Below are 7104 nucleotides of genomic sequence, written 5' to 3'. Positions count from 1 at the left end.
TTATTGCCGCGCTTTGACAGGCGCCAAAATATAACTCCGGGAGAGGAGCCGACAGGCGGCCAGATGGGACCGGCGGCCGGTATTTGTCCGAAATCAACAGAATGCTCTTTGTGTGGCTGAGGGGAGCAGCGGCGCCGGTTCCAATAATCAGCTTCGATCCGCTCCCACGAGATTTTACAGCAACCAACGGCCGCGTTTTAACGCGAGATCAGAGCAGAACAAGTAAGTGCGTCTTGTTTTCATATTTGGCACAGATATCAAGTTATGACTGTAGGGGCAGGGGGAGGGGGAGGGGGGCAGATGGAGGACTAGAGGTGGGGGGGAGTGTTCCCCAAATTAAAGCGGTGGTCCGGGGACCCCCCAAGGGCCCTTGGTGGATAACGTAAGGGGGTCCAGAGATCCACCTGTAGTCCGATATATAGCCTAATCTAATTAAGTCCAAACATTATAGTTCCGTCTGAAAGGCACTCCGACATCAAATTCAATGACTTTCAAGGCCTTGATTTGCTGGAATTCAAGGCATGTTTGGGGTAAGACTAGACGCCGGCTCACTTCAGTTTTTTTTTTTTTTTTTTTTTGCTGTTGTCATTTTTTTTGTTTTTTTTTTTGTTCTCTTGAGCTTGTGAAGTGAAATAATATTTTGTAAAAATGCATAAATGCAACTTGTTAATACAGGATAAAATTTGTAAGAGATGCAGAATTATTAAGCAATTTTTGTCCAATTTTAAGATCCCAAAAATATCTGCACTCACCGTAATGTAATTTGTTCAAAGACTTCAAACCCGTGTCTGAGCGGGAGTGTGCGGGATCACACTCAGCACAGAGACCACTGCGGGTGAATCTTTGGATTTTTGTTTTTAAGTAGAAAGACGTGGAAGCTCTAAACATGAAACGCCGTGTGTGTGTGTGTGTGTGTGTGTGTGTGCGTGTGTGTGTGTGTGTGCACCATCTCAACAGCACGTGTGTTTTATCCTTTAAGCTACTTTCTGAAGCAGCAAAACCTTGTTTCCAAATGTTCAGGATGATGTATAGGATTTTAGCATAATACTACTTCTACTAATAACAGTAACTGTGATTATAACTTTGATGCAGTGCAGCTCTGATGCTCCTGTAGCCTGTCAGAAGATGTATTGAGACTGTTTGTTTCTGCAGGCAGCGGCGCCTCGGTGTCACCTCAGCAGTAAACCTGTGGTTAGACGGACTCACTGATTCCTCATCCCGGTCGTGTTGCTGGATGTTTGTGTGGAAATGTAAAGCCAGTGTGAGTTATCAGGAGTTATGGCCCTTCCTTGAGATGTGAAATTTTACAGCTATCTCTCTCACTCCTCTGCAGCCTATAAACAGACAGAACATTACACCAGCAGTTAATGACGAGGAGAACATTGTGATTAAAGTCACAGCTGGGGACTCTGCTCCACAACTGCATGACAGAACAAACGACAACAGGGACATTCATCTTTTAAACAGCCTCTGTACAAACAAGGCTCAGGGTTGTGGCTCACTGCGGTGCAGGGATCTCACAAGTTGATGGAAAATATCTCAGTAAATCGGCTGCTTCTCTCAAACATATAGTTTTGTCTTCGCTGGACTCTGCACACACGGAGCTAAATGTTGAGTAGTGGTGGCTGGAGGATTTTTTTTTTTTAATTAATTATTCCATTTAATATTGATAGCAAAATAAATAAATAAATAATTGCATCTTTTTGCATTTAGGCAATAACCAGCAGCTCGGTAGAACTGGTGCAGCTTTACAGGCTCTATGAACCACACCATATATTTTGCAGTCCAGACTTATTCACGATTATACAGCTGCTGATATTTGTGCAGAGACCTTTGTTTAGTAGCTTATATGTTTTGTGCTGTTCAACACTTCGCAGTGCAATATTTAATTTTTATTGATTATTAGTTTGTAAAATATTTCAGAAAACGAAATAAATAAACTTAGACATAAATATTAATCATGATTCTGAATTTACCCAGCCCATTTAAAATACCGATAATTCTAATTATTTTTGCCTATAAAACAGATGCGGTTTAATGATAATCATGTGATTTCGTTCATTCGTTTTTAGTTTAGGCGCCATTAAATGAATCTGATTAAATTTTAATCTCGATTCACTTCTGCCCACAGTCTAATAAGATGAGCGGTGATTGTAGGCATAATAAATTCTATAATTGGAGTCAGTGTTTGTGCTGCACTTCATTTATTTTAAATAGAGCTCAACATTTCATCTGCCTGGAATTTACAGTTAGAATTTGAGGCTTCTGCGCGTTTGGCACTGGTCAGTCCGAGACGGTGCAGGCGGGTTCCCATGCAGGGCTGGAGGTCGCAGTTAATGTCTAAACCGGGTTAAAGCTGCTCTCAGCTCGGCTTTGACCCGGCACAGGGCCGGGGGCGGAGGGGTGAGCCGGCGGTCAGCCTGTCTAAGATGAAAAAGTGAAACGACCCCAGAAAGAAAAGCCACATCTGAATGGCTTTATATCACAGAGCCGGCTGTGGATGAGAAGAGAGTCCATCTGAGGGCGTGCTGACAGAAAGCTGCAGAGCTGAGCATGACGTTAGAAATGCTCCGTTCAGCAGAACCGAGCAAGTACAGGCAATACACCAGCTAACCTTAATCAATACTCTACCGATAACTGAAAATTGATCAGAGAGATATTAAATCACTGCAGTTCATCAAAAACATCGAAGCCCGTCTGTTAGAATTAAGATTTTTCGGTATAAAAAGGCCCCGGGTTCCCCGCACTTTAACCCTTTGCTGGCGGACTCCAGTTGCCTTTGCACAACAATCATCTCGTGGGGGGACAATAGGCCGCGTGAACTCTGCATGGGCCCCAGCTCGAGCCCCTGGCCCCCGTGCAGCGGGGCCTGGTGAGCGGTGACGCGGCGGTCACTGGTCCTGGTTGACCCTCCGGCGACCCGACGGCAGCTAGGCTACATTCTTCAAGAAGAATGCTCTTTCAAAACCCAAGCACCTCTGCTGTTGTTGTTGCTGCCGCCGCGGTTCAGAGCCGGGGAGGCCCATTCAGAAGGTGAGCTAATGACTCCAGGCTTCAAACCTTCTATTTAGCAGAAGAACTTCGGCTGGAAGAATTGTGAAAAATGAAAGTTTTGGGTCAAAGTCCTTTTTACTCAGGGGCATGGATTAATAGTCCTGAAGTGAATAGATTTCTGAGCATTTGTACATCTGCAGAAAGGTGCTCTGAACTCTGCAGCTTCATCACTCAACCAGATCAGTCTGAATTGTTGAGGATCAATGTTTAGCTCAGCTGTTTACCTTTCCCACTGTTTAATGTGAAACCAATCTTGCTTCACATAAAGTTTTGCTGTTCTTTCTCGCTCCGTGCAACCTAAGCTTTCTGCTTTAGCAACAAATGGCTCAGAGCAGGGTTTTCAGCAGCCGCTCACTCAAATGGCCATGGGAACTTAGTGAAACGTAAACAGCAAAAATGAGTCTCTGCCAGAGCACAGAAAAATTGCCCAGGGCAAGAACTGGAAACAGAAAATCTCTTTGGTATCCTGACGAGCATTTACAGTAAATACACACACATACGCACAACACCTCCTGTTATTTGTGTATTTGTTGCAAGTAAATGTCACCATTATTCTCATAACACATTAGCCTGTGTGAATAAAGACAAGGTGGGTGGGAATGGAAAAGGACAGAGATACTAAAGCGTGGGCAGTGATATATAGATATATGGAGAAGGATCGATTTTACCCTTCATTTAATATGTACCCATGCAAATCCAGTGTACACAGAGACAATACTAACAGTGGCTATGCTATCTCTGATATCAGATTGCCTGATTAGAATTGAAACACTCTTGGATAAATCCTGCGGTGTTTCCACTGGGCAGCTGACAGAAGCAGATGTTGAATTATAAACATCTACAGAGGCTGTGGACCGTCATAAATCTATTTCAGCAGGATCTAAATAAGAAATTTACTCTTGCCCTCAGGCCCATGTCCATTCAAGCGCTGTGATCCTCATGCTGGTCCCTTATGAGGTCCAGGCCAAGTTCAGAAATCACCACCACCACGATTCGAATGCTGGTCACGTTTGCACTGCGGCTGGCAGCTTGTTTACCAGCGACTTTGGCAGGTGACCAGTTGTCACTAGGGAGAACCGCTCTGCCCACGAAGCCAGTCGCTGTCCGGTGAGAGAGTGAAAGAGGTGGATTTAGAAACCTTTGTGGCCTCATGTAGATCTTTGAAAAACAAAATATATATATTTAGGTTGAGGTTGTAGTTTGCAGCGGTGTGGAGGTGGACCGTACTATACTGAGAGGTGTTTCTAATGTTTTCCTCCAGGACAACACCATCACTAGCTACAACCTCAATAATAAACATATAGCTGAATTAACTCTGCACAGTATAAGCTTTGAAAAGGTAGAACATGTGGCTGAGCTGTTGCACTGCACTGCATAGGTGTATCTCGTTAAGTAGCCAGGGAGGATACAGCCTAGTGAAGAGCTCGGCACCAACGGATGATACTCAGATATCACCAGGATCATAAACACTCATTAAACAAGCTCCTGCAGTGATGTGCTGAATGATGTGTTATCACCGAGCGTGTTCAAGCATCAGTGCGTGATTTCAAAGTATTTGATATCAAGGGGACTGACTCTGTTTCACACCCCTCATCTACTAGTGTTAATACTTGTGTTTATCATTGTAATCTACTTGTAACACCACGGGCAACCATGGCAAACTTTTAGTTCCCTTTCCGGTGGAGGAGCAGCTTCTGCTCCTGCTTCTTTGCTCTGTTAATCACTCTCCCGCTGCTACAAGACAGATTTCATGCGGATTTCCTAACTACACATCCACCTTGTCCACAGTGCACTGTTGAAGCTGCCAGTCTTCTAGATGATGGACTCACTTTCTTATACTAATTACACATATGTATCAAAATTAATGCGGTACGCCCTAAATGAGTTATTGATGTCAGAAAGCTACATGCTACAGCACCATTAATGGTTTCAATAAATTATACAATGACACTGATGCATCACATCAGAAACATACACTAGTTAAAAATGAGGGGATGGGTTGAATGGTGATGTTAGGTTATTATTTCCAGGTCGAGCACTAGAAGAGAGAAAACCTTCAATAAAAAAAAATAAAATAAAAATCTCTGAGTGAGGACGTGTGAGTGTAAATCTCTATCAACAACAAAAGAAGCCGTCAGCAGCCAGCCGTGAAGTGAGCCTTCGCCTATATATACCCTGTAGAACCGAATGTGTGTGGAGCTGCCTCAGTCACAGATTGGGTTCTAGGGGAGTCTATGGGCGATGACTAACCATCTATCAAAATCCATGGAAGGGAAGGAAAAACTGAGCACTGTTTACAGTGCTTTTGCTTTGCCAGAGGAACACGTACGTCGTCACTAATCCACTTTAAATTCTACAGGTCCACACTTTCCTACAGTAGAAGCTCCACCTGGCTGACGTGTGTGGTGTCAGACACAGAGAAGCTTCACTTATTTTATGGGGAGGTTGTGTCATCGTGTCACCATGTGCTGATTGTGTCCAATCTGACACAATCAGACACACTATACAGTAAAGTTATGACACTAGGTCTGATTCCCATGTGGCATTAAGGTCTGCTCAGCTGAGTCTCAATTTAAAAAAAAAATCAAACACACCAACGCTGTATCTGCAGGGTGAGCAAACCTGACAGTTTAAATCACAATGTGTTCAATGACTTGCTAAATGACATCACTTCTGCAGCCAATTCAAATACAGCTGTCATTCTTTTGTTAAAAAGAAAATCTTCATGTTGTTAATTGTCTGGTTGAAATTTAAGTTTTCAGTTTATTATATAAATGGCTGAATAACCAATGAATGAAAATGTTTTCTTTAAATATAAAAAATTAAAAAAAAAAAACAAAACTTTGCCTTTGTAGCTGGGTGACATTAGTCCACCATTGCCTATGAGGTGAGAGATAAAAAATGATTAATCTGACAAAAAATGTGAGATTTTGCCCCTTTATAACCTACATGATATCTTATGGGTGGTTTTCAGTCATTCATTATGAGCTGGTCTGAACAAATGGCTCATTAGATCAGATAGATTAGGCCCATATAATCCCCAGTTCACTTGTAGTATGTCAGCCATGTCAAACCCCTCAGATCCATTACACCCTCCACATGAGCTCCTTTAATACCCCTGCCAAGCAAAAACAGTTTCTTCCTCCTCTCTTTATTAGAGGATTATTACAGGCTGTATAAGGCAGAAGTAATGGCAGTTATTAAGAGGTTCTGGCTCAGCATCCTCAGAGAGCAGCTGCAGCCACAGGGGAAATCCTCATGAAATCCTGAAGGATGTAACACAGATTTATGGTTCACTCCTCGGTGCAAAGGTGACTTTCCTTTTTTTTTCTAATATGGCATTTGTGATTTAGCATTTTGGACAGAGACGACTTTATTTTAGTTGCAGACCAAATCTAAACTCATGCAGTGCGCCGGGAATACCAGCGTCCTCATTATAAGACCCTTTCTCCGTGTGAGGGCTTCAATTTAACATATTCTCACTTATCTCTTTCACCGTTTTCGATTTGGCTTCCAGCATAATTCACCCTGTCGCATTTTATTCTCGTTCAGCATCATTTTTTAAGCCAAGCAATGCATTTTTTTCCTCCTTTAAAAGCCGAGTTGGTGGTGGTGAACGGGACACCCCGGGCTGACCCCAGCCTAACAAAGCCAACTACTAGTCACTGTCTGGGAACCTTTTATCCCATTCTTTTATTGGAGGCCTTTCTGACCGGTCACGTTTTGTTGTCTGTCCTTTGACTCGCCACAAGGCCAAATATGGCCCCGGCGGCCCTCAATATGGGCGAGATGAATTTTTCAGCTCCGGCCATCTGTGTGGGGGTAAAAGTCAGTCAGCTAAAAGTCATAAATCTACAGTCCGAGCCTGTTCAATAGGTGAGAGGGAGGGGGGCGGGGAGTGTGCAGATTAGGAGGATAGATAGATGGATAGATAGATAAATAGATGGATAGATAAATAGATAGATAGATAGATAGATAGATGGATAAATAGATAGATCGATTTTGGTGATCATTTTTTAGGTGATCATTTTTCTTTTAATTACACTCCAC

The 7104-nt window shown here is 43.0% G+C and overlaps 1 long non-coding RNA gene across 1 annotated transcript in view; it reads left to right on the top strand.

The window, feature by feature from the left end:
* The window catches only part of LOC139622526 (uncharacterized), a 5186-nt gene extending 5040 nt beyond the window's left edge, over positions 1–146 (top strand). The window contains exon 4 of the long non-coding RNA XR_011691295.1: positions 21–146. This is a non-coding gene — a long non-coding RNA (uncharacterized lncRNA). The remainder of the gene's footprint in view (positions 1–20) is intronic.
* Positions 147–7104: the final 6958 nt, after the last annotated feature.

This window comes from Trachinotus anak, unplaced genomic scaffold (assembly GCF_046630095.1).
Source record: "Trachinotus anak isolate AG129_WGS33_773 ecotype Australia unplaced genomic scaffold, CSIRO_AGI_Tana_v1 ptg000007l, whole genome shotgun sequence".
Taxonomy (NCBI): Eukaryota; Metazoa; Chordata; class Actinopteri; order Carangiformes; family Carangidae; genus Trachinotus; species Trachinotus anak.
This window is presented reverse-complemented; position numbering and strand designations above follow the sequence as displayed.